Here is a 10,178-nt window from a genome sequence, read left to right as displayed (position 1 = left end):
TAAGAGTCCCACTGAAGTTCAGCGTCTTTTTCGTCTCCAATTTCCTACAGCCAACCGGGTTTCATGTAAGGGAGCAGTATATAATAACGTGAACAAGCTCAATGTGCATGGGACACTAAGGAACAGACAGCCGGAAGCTTCAGGCAGACCACGAACTGCTAGATCACACAAGTGAACATTGCTAGAGTTAGACATACGTTACAGCAAGACCAAAGATCAGCTCAATCCTTTACCCACCATTCCCCAATCAAGCTTCTGCCGGATCGTTCGTAAAGACTTGAATTGGTATCCCTACAAACTATAGTACCGTCATGGACTTCGTTGAATATTAATTAAAAGCAAAAGTTGTCTTTTCAACAATAAATCCTGTTAGCCCTTTGCTGATTCGTCGAAATTGAAATGGACGAAAATCAATCAGCCGTGTGCAGCTACCAAAATGGGTGGTTGTATTCAAATGAGTATAGCTTTTGTATGCTGTGAGCAATTGCAACAATTCTTTTTTTATTTCAGATGGGTAGAATATGCTCTTTCCAGTGGTATTTTTATTTTAGCAGATTCCTTGCAGGTCTCGAGTTACAGCCCCTCAAACATGAGTTTACTTCTATTTGACTCGGCCTGTATTAGTATACAATTCAACATATACCTTTCATTTCTCCTCTTTAATTTCACTTAAAACCAATCTATCAACTTATATATAATCATTATCCTCATTCAACAAATGTATTCGCTCTTTAACATTTCATCTCCTTTTTTTTTATAAACTATCATAAAATTGAATATCACACAACATGAGGTTTTTGTGACGTTACACTTCAAACTTATACAGGCTATCCCGAAAGTCTCTAAACCTAGACACTATTCTCAAGGTTCTAGCTACGGTCCAATCATCCCGAACCCGGAATGATTTTTAACATTGGCTATGTCGATGAGGTTGCCATGGATATAGGAGCAAATAATGGCACGGTGAAATAGGTCGTGTCGTTTGCAATTGCCCAATAAAGTGACATGATTTGATAATGAAGAGCTTAGTTGCAAAGGCCCTTACATCCACTTTTTGACTTTTTGAGAAAAACAGCTTTTTATTGTGCAAATATTACTTGTGCGTTTTGATTTATTTTGGTTTTGGATAAAGTAGGGCCCTATTGATGAATAGAAACTAGAGATATAGGTTTGGTACAATTTCCAAGCCGTCCTATTTATTTTATTTATTTTCATGTTAAGCGCTCAGTTCTTTGTGGGGCCTATTATGTTATGTTATATTTTTTTTTATGTCGCGACTTTTGTGGATGTAATAGTTAATATTTTCAAAATCAAAAAGAAGTATCTTATATACATTTTTAATAATGAATTTTTAATTAAAATGCTAAAATGCCATTTTTTAGTTTTTCCAAAGCTACAACTTTTGTTAATTAAAATGATTTTTTTCCAAACATAGTGACCAAAAAAAGTTTCTTTTTTGTTTTAATAGTTAAAGAACATTCAAGGCTACTATTATACATCAAAAAATTAAAACACAGCTATTTTATATTCATTTTAAGTTGAGATTTCGGGAAATTCCCTAATATTTCCCAAACGGAAAATACTTTAGTATACGATACCTCCGGATGGGAAGGTGCCTGTGTATGTTTACCCACACTATAATGTCATGCCAATAACTCAATTTCAGCCAGCGGTGGATTTAAGGACTTTTGCAACCGAACTCTTCATTCATAAGGTGTAATAAATGAAACACTGTGTCAAATTTTGAAAATTATGTCTGAAGAGAAAACACTTCTATAATTATTTTGGCACCGTACTTGCTTTCATTCCTAAGATCTGACACAACCAGACCCTGCTGTGATCAAAGACCATGAACCCAATCAAGCCGTTCAGCCAGTCCAGATTGTCGATGGCTTTTGTCTTTCAAGTGTGTGTCCAGATTCCATGACAATACATTAACCTTTAGATTTGGTCTTAGCACAAAGCTGTAAGGGATTTTTAAAATTATTCAATCATATCACAGAATCACCTCCCTCAAGTCAAACCTTGATTACCAAATTTGATGTGTGCACCACATAATCAATAGCGCCAAGTACCGTCAAAAGTGCAAACTAATTAAACCGTACTTCTTATTGGATCTTACCACCCTTTTACTTCCACTTATAAAAAGCATTCAACGGTGATGATCCTCATTCAGCAACTAGAACATTTAAGACGAATTTAACTAAACATGACCATAAAGCCATATAATAAATGGATTGTTAACTGATGAGTAAACTGTTAAAAAAATTTCAGTTTACTGTTTTGTCATACACATATTATCGTTATCTTATTATAACCGTTTCACATTTGGAGTTATTTAAACCTCGCAAATCAATATTCTATCTACCCTTCTCTGGGACTCTTAATACTCTCTCCCAATCACTTTCTCACCCAATGACCACTAAATCAAGTCCAAGAGTCCATTCTTATCCCCAAACCATTACTTTCTAACATAATGAGTGATAATCACATCTTTGCACCATTATCCATTTCATGTTAAAGTTCCGTGCCCCAAACGCTTACAGAACACATCAATTGAGATGTATAAATATATGTGGCAGAGTTCCACAAATTAAAAAAAAAATGATCAAAGCTAAGTATAATTTGCACATGATGTATTACAAACATACAGGTATGTCTTTATCAATCATGGCTCATCATGGCTCATCCTTGGAATTATATGAAATATTCCTATATAACAAATGTTATTCATACATAATAATCCATGTATTTAAACGTGGAGTAAAATTCTAAAAAAATATAATCCACATTTTTGCGCGGAAATACTATAAATGTCATTTTCGTAGTTAATTATTTACATATTGATTTTTTTATGTATAATTGTTAATTTTCCCGATTGAAGCGATTCAGAATGTCAACAATATTCTACGCTCTACGGACTGTTTTAGTTTCTCTTCCAAAGTGCACCTTTTATGTGTGTAAATTTGACCCAATGACTGCTAAATCAAGTCAAAAAGTCAATATATTTCACAAAGATCCACTTTTATACATATTTCTCACCGAATTCACCTTACAGTGAAATTTCTAGGCTTACCCTTTAAACGTTTTCATATTTACGTACCCCTGAACCACTTATACAAAATATATATATATAAATATTCGAGATCTGGATAGCACCCAACTTACCAGATCTGCTAGGCACTAAACATGCAATATAAGCTACAAACAGAGGACTACAACTAAACCACAACTTTTACGGTACTACTTTGTATAACTATTATACAAGATGAAAACAATGAGCCCTAATTGGTAAACCTTCGAACCTCCACAAATTTAATTGAAAGTGAAGGTACTAATACTGGCACATGGTGCATTTCATTCAAAACATAGATGTATATTTCATTCAGTAGTTCACCAATCAGGGCCCTTTGGATTACAACATGTTCCTTAGATATAAATCATATGAAGGCCTACATCATGATATTCCATGTAATTAAATGTAGATACAATTCTTCGAAACCACTTCCATTGATTAGCACGTTAAACCTAGCGTCGTGATTTCATTGATAAGAACACAAAAGTGCAACTTTTGATTTCGTTTCCTCATTAGATTTTGAGATCACCGTTTCTTTAAATCTCAACCAATTACAACAAATAAGGTCTTAAATCAGAGCTAACGAGTGCAGGTATTGACTGCATGTTTTAATTTTTACATACTTGTCTTTATTCAGGATATACAGAGGTGAGCATAACTGGTACCTTAATTCTTTGGCTTACTGTAGTCCTACAAATGAAACTCATTAATCTTGCACACAATGTTTTCAAACGTACAGGTATATCATTTTATAGTTCACCAATAAAGGCTCTTCCTTTAGATTATAAATTTATAAATTCATAATTATTCTGGTGAAACTAAATCTCAAATTAAAGAATGGGATTAAAAAAGATATATAAAATTTAAAAAATAAAGGAAAAAAAAAACAATTACAAATCATTTACACGTAAATAGTATGGTTAGTAGGTTAGTAAAAAGTGATATATACATAGATACATGAGGTAATAATATCTGCATAAAAAATACAGGAAGCATTAATATCTGTATAATACATTGAGCAGTAATATTTGCATTTTTCAGCAAACCTTTTGGTCACCAATCGCAATGTATCTATAAAGGTAACATCCACAATTTGAAGGGATAATCATCAGATATATTTGTGTACATATTTTGCTAAATGTTCCACCAATTTGATCAAGAAACATACATGGGTCATTTTAATCATAGTAAATCATGTGTATTTAATTGGATATTGCAAGTAACGAATTACCAGCCCTAATGACAAACATGTACGCATTCTTACATTTATGTCAAATGTCAGATTGTGCCTTTATTAGGTTATTTTAATGTTTGGCATTTGCACAGATTTTCAGCAAAATACGTGTTCCAAATGATATTCCATGTAATTATTGTAGATACAATTCTTCGAAACCAATTTCACATCTTTGCGTAGAAATACATGCCAATATCGTATTACTAGCTCAGAGGATGATTTAAGGAAGCCCCATCATGCACTGCAAACGTGTTATCACTAGAGATTCAACTGCCACTTTACTTTTCACATCCCATTGAATTCTGTGCAAAAGATGTTGTTTAAGAATTGTGCGTGTGTCATTATTACTTGGTCGATTTCAGAACAAAAGTGATGTATGCATAAAGGATAATTCACACCTTCTGTAGGTATCATAAAATGTGAAATCGACCAACATTTTGAATGCGTTTTTATTGTAAATATATCAGTCCAAATTCAAATTTAACCATGGAAGTCAATGCAATGTGCGCGCAGTGGTGTCATGTTCACTCACACAGCTGTGCTAACCGCAAGTCAACACAGCGGCGGGTCGGGAAGTGCTTAAATCATCCTCTGTTACTAGCTATTACTGTTTTGTTATTTACATGTTAGGCGGATTCATTTTGTTTTTGCAACTGTTTTGCATTTGAAGCAATTTATATTTGACAATTCAATATTACAACGCTTCTGTGCTGACATTTTGACTCTCGTCTAAGGTCACTTATGTTGTATGCAAAAATCACGTTCCCATCTAATGACCGCACACTTTCTTATACAGTATATATTTTTCTCACCGAGATTTATATATCGCCTAACCTCTAGGCACTAGATAAACACTATAAGCTACAATCTTACGACTACAACAACTTACTTTACTGAACTATAATACTAAATACATGACTGTTGAACAAAAACCGTAGCCCTGATAAGTGAATCTTTGGATCTTAAACATTTCTTACTTGGCCATTATGTTATAATTAATTTTGTAATAACACTTTTTTTGATAGACAAGTCCAATGTTTTTACTCACTTTCTGAGCTTTCGATGGCCGGTTATGTCATCTTGATCACAGATGTCCATGCTCACTGTACTTCCCGTCGCGGGACTTGGAGGTCTCATTCCCACAGGTTAGCGATTGTTTGAGCAGCGAGTCAAAGACGTGATCCAGAGACTACATCCCTTTGTATTGATTCATTTTGTCGCCCTTCTCCTGATCAACATGGCTTCACGGATTTTTTTAGTAAATTGGTTCGAGTCTTTGTCTGTTATCTTGCCCCCTCACAGTCGATAACATGGCTTTTTTTTGCCGTATATATAAAAAAAAAGACAAGAAAATTTACAAGGATCCGTCGAAAGGTATTAAAGTGTTACAATACATAGAAGAGAAGGACATTCTGAAAAGATGCAACGAATCATCTGGAAGCTTCGTATTGCCACCGCCATGAGACCTCACAACACGTTGAAAAAACCCTACTTTTCAATTCAAAAGACACAATAGAGCCCAATATGAATTGTGAAGTTGCCTATAGAGTGGGGTGATGTGAGACCGGAGGAGCATTCGGAACTAGATTAAAAGAATACCAGAAAGACGTCAAAAGAAAATTATCTCTAACAGAACAAAACAAATACGCCATAACATACATTATCGCACAGGAAAACCATGTTATCGACTGGGAGGGGGCAAATGTCCGAGGGTGGATCAGTTTGTAATAAGAGTTGACCTTTTACCCCATATATTGAATATTTGGATGGAATTTCTTTATGATCACATAAAGACTGTACCTTTGTCTTTCAAACCTCATATGTGTAAATGATACCGTATACTTGATTACGTAATAGCATTAGCACACAATCAATAGACTAGGGAACAGGGCCAAATCACGCAAAAAGGCGGGCCTTTTAAATGGCAGCAAAGGCACGTGTTTAAAATGTTCGAGAACAGCAAAAGTACAAACTGCATATGACTAGTTTGGGGCAGGAACAAACACTAGCTCCACAGTTTGCTTTTGGTAAAATATGAGATTTGGCATTTAACTTGGGTGGAAATGGGACGACTGGGAACTTCAACAACTTTCGGGCTTGAATGGAAGCAACATTATTCTTCAAAATTTGCAAAATGAAAGGTATTACAAATGACATTAATTATCTCCAAAATGAAACAGATTAAAATATAATGAATGGTCACGTGTGAGAACTAGTACTTAGTACGATGATAACTGGTGCAAATCGAAAAACAATATGCACATGCGTAGGTGGGATGACCGATACAACATGCTGAAAATGCACGAGAATTGCACAATTCCATGTAAATAGGGCCTAAAATATTACAAAATGCTGAGAAACTTTTAATCTAAATATTCATATGAATTTTTATGGATGATCTCAACCTCAATTGAACAGAAAAGTTTTAAAAATAAATTTATCATTCAAACGATAGCCTCTCTCTCGGCCCTAATTTGGTAAAACAACCTAACTCGAAGATAGAAGTTTTACCTAATTAAGGCTCTGCTGAAAAATATTTAGACCTGCTTTGCTGAAAACCCTGCATTTTAGGAACACAATAATAAGTTGGACACTTGAAAAAAAGAAATGGCATGAAGGCTTTTAAACTTTTTTCAGTACAGTGCTAATTAGGCATAAAAGTCTATATCGAGTTAGGTCGTTTTACCAAATTAGGGCCGCTCTGTACCACTACTTTTTGTATAAATATAACAATGGTAGAATAACAGTTATATTTCAATCACGGTTTCAAATATTTTCTAGGGAGACTCCCGTTTTAATGTTTGGGGACTAGTCAATATTTGGGAATTATTAAACAGAGATGGCCAAATTTCCACGTTTGCTATTGTTGGCAATATCAAAATGTTTATAGACAGAAAAGCCTTGGTTTAGACAAAAATAAAACATATTTGACCACGAACATGGTTTAATGAACTGGAAGTTTGTGTTCTATAACTGTTCCAAAAGACAGCATTCTCCATACTTTAATTCCCGAGAAAATATAAAATATACAACAATACCTCGTTTCAGCCTCTTATTTCCCTTAACAAAAACAACTCATTTTCAGCCAGTGACTCTAGACCATTAATTTGATGCTAATGCTGTTACGTAATCATGTGCGTGATATAATTTTTACACGTGTGTTGTTTGAAAGCCAAAGGTACAGTGTTTATGTGATCATTGAGAAATGCCATGAAAACAATCCATACATGGCGTCACAAGTCAACTCTTATTACATACTGACCGACCCTCATAATAGACAGAGATTCGATTCAATACTAGAAAAATTCGTGAAGCCATGTGGATCAGGAGATGGGGCGACAAAACTATGAATCGAGACACAATGATGTATTCTCTGGATCAAGTCTTTCACTCGCTGCTCAATTAATCACCAACCTGTGGAAATGAGCCGCTACAAAGTTCCACGGCGGGAAGTGCAGTGAGCATGGATATCCGTGATCAAGATACATAACCAGTCATCGAAAGCTCAGAAAGTAAAGTCACCAATCGTATGAAACAATCCTACAAATAAAAATCTTTAATCAAACGTACAGGTATAATATCCTATAAATCACCAATAAAGGCTCATCCTTTAGACTGTAACATTATAAATTCATAATGTTATGGCGAAACTTAAGCTCAAATTTGGAAGAACGGGAAATCTAAAAATTTGGCTTAAAGAGATATACAAAATTGGAAAAATAAAATATTTACACTCAAAGAGTATGGTTAGTAGGTTAGTAAAAGGTGATATATACATAAATACATGAAGTAATAATATCTGCATAATGCAGGAAGCAATAATATCTGTATAATACATTGAGCAATAATATTCGCAGTTTTCAGCAAACCGTTCCGTCACCAATCGCAATGTATCTGTCAAGGTAACATCCATATTTGAAGGGATAATCATCAGATATATTCTTTTTTACTTATTTTGCCTAATTGTCCTACCAATTTGATCAGGAAACATACATGGGTCATTTTAATCATAGTATATCATATTTATTTAATTGGATATTCATATCCAACAAAATCGAATTACCAGCTCTACTTGTAAGAGAATAAAATGTTATTGTTTGCCATGTGTGCGAATTTAAAAAACAACAACAACGTGTTCCCAAATTGCCAAAATTTGTTGAACTTTGATGAATTTCTTATGTGTTCTGATAATAGCAGATCATTGATTGTTTGCGAAATGTGATTCGGAATAATATTTAATATATTTCTATCCAGACAAGACTTGATTATTAATAACTCTGCATTGCTGGAAGTTTGAAACAATATAATATGTTTTACCGTGCCTAATATAAGGCAATCACAACAAGGTGTCAAAACGGTGAAATTACTTATAAGTCTTTGACGTTACATACATCTTTCTGCTAACTGTTAATTACTATTTACAAGGTCAAACTCCAGCGGGCCTATAGAAACCCGTATTTTTATGATTACGCGGGTAGAAAATCGAACCTATAAGCGGTCAGTTAATCTTATCTCCTCCCCGTAGCTATGGCTTAAATATTAGAAATAAATTGCCGTCCTCCCTGTAGAGAAGGATGGAAATTTCCCTCTATTTCTCGTATTTAAACCCTATCTACTATTTGCGACTGCAAGGCTGATGAAAAATATATCTATTATATTCAATTCCCGTCGATCATGCCACTGTTTTCCCATGTTAAACACACATTGTTTCCACTGCGACTCATCAATATTTATCATCAATCTAAATAAACTTGACCCTACCCCCCTTCTTAGGCTGATATTTTAATATTTGATATGAAAGGTAAACATTTGCATTTGAAAACTCTATATGTTTGACTTAGACACACCTTAGCTTCCATAACCCTAATCGTAGATGATGTGGGGACCAGTGTTCCCGCTAAGGCGTATGACCCAAAATTGGCCCAAAAGGTGGCAAATTGGAACAGATGAATTGGTAAACAAACTAATAAAGTAATGACAAAATAGTGTCCTTTTATTTTATTTTTAGTAATTGGGCCAATTTTATCATGAAATTATTACTTTGATCCAAGCTTGAAATGCTTAGCGGGAACACTGGTGGGGATGAGCTTGTTGATCGGACCACCCTTTGTGAAATCCATGTCTATGGATTTAAACACTGGTGGGGATGAGCTTGTTGATCGGACCATCCTCTGTGAAATTCATGTCTATCGTGTATCTAAACATTGGAGGGGATGAGCTTGTTGATCGGACCATCCTTCGTGAAATCCAGGTCTTTGGATTTAAACAATGTTAGGGATAAGGTTGTTGATCGGACCATCCTTCGTGAAATCCAAGTCTTTGGACTTAAACACTGTTAGGGATAAGGTTGTTGATCGGACCATTCTTCGTGACATCCAAGTCTATGGATTTAACCACTGCTGGGGATGAGCTTGTTGATCGGACCTATGGACCTATATGGACCTACGGACCTATATGCCTATGGATGTAAACTTGTAGAATACTTTCATTGCTGCCAGATTCACATCTGCGGTGATTGCTCCTTTGTGGTGTTTGCTCCTTTGTCGAATTTCTCAACATCTTTGTAGCTGATTTCCAGAGAGAAGTACAGATCTTAGAAGTCGCTTAAGGTGAGTGACTCAACGGCGTCTCAAGTATCTATATATATATGAATAATTTAAAGAAAAATATCTGAATTCACACGGTATGCATTGCACAATAACTAAGGTATAAAAATACCAAGGGCAAGGGGTGCTGGGTATGCGGCTCTAGGGGTAGATCTATTAAGTTTACCAAAAATAGGGACCGTAATGATTTTCATTAATACAGTTTCATATTATTGCCGATTTTACATTTATATAACGCAAGCTCGTCAAAAACTGCATTTTG

Source organism: Amphiura filiformis, unplaced genomic scaffold, assembly GCF_039555335.1.
Source record: "Amphiura filiformis unplaced genomic scaffold, Afil_fr2py scaffold_23, whole genome shotgun sequence".
In the NCBI taxonomy this organism is placed as follows: domain Eukaryota; kingdom Metazoa; phylum Echinodermata; class Ophiuroidea; order Amphilepidida; family Amphiuridae; genus Amphiura; species Amphiura filiformis.
This window is presented reverse-complemented; position numbering follows the sequence as displayed.